Source organism: Myotis brandtii, unplaced genomic scaffold, assembly GCF_000412655.1.
Source record: "Myotis brandtii unplaced genomic scaffold, ASM41265v1 scaffold630, whole genome shotgun sequence".
Taxonomy (NCBI): domain Eukaryota; kingdom Metazoa; phylum Chordata; class Mammalia; order Chiroptera; family Vespertilionidae; genus Myotis; species Myotis brandtii.
The window spans coordinates 1643565-1644176 of NW_005370412.1; positions in this window are offsets into that span (position 1 = coordinate 1643565).

Here is a 612-nt window from a genome sequence, read left to right on the forward strand (position 1 = left end):
TAGTAAGTAGTCTTTATAACCTAATATTCAGATCGCTCAGCAAATTTGAACAGCGCTATGCAGAATCACTTACAGAAATTGCCAGTTTAAGGACTTGTTTTGTCTCCAAAACTTATTTCTCAGAACATCACTCCTGGAATTTATATAAAGTATACTATACATATAATATTTATTTTATTTGCAGGAATGACTCACTGGTAGCAGCAGATGGGGCTCTGAACATACATGCAACCTGGCAACCCTTAGAAGTAAGACTGATGAGAACCTGACTGCTTTTCTCCTGCCTGCTCTCTCCCCTGGCTCTCTTTGGACTCCCAAGTGTTATCATTTCCTGCTATTGCTTTCAATTTGTTAGTGGATCCCTTTGCGTTGTAACCCCTCTAGGTTGATTGTTAAACTTTAATTCCAGCAGAATGGTAATACTTTCTCCTTTCTGATTTCTCGGGTGATTTTTCCTTAGATTCAGAAAAACATATACAATTCCCCACAGTTCCCAAGAAATGCTTCAATGGGAACACTAATTGTATGAGATCTATTTCCTCAAAGTCACCCGATTCTGATAGTTTTGGAGTCTTAATGGAATCTTCAAGAAGTCAAAGGTTCTTAAGTGTC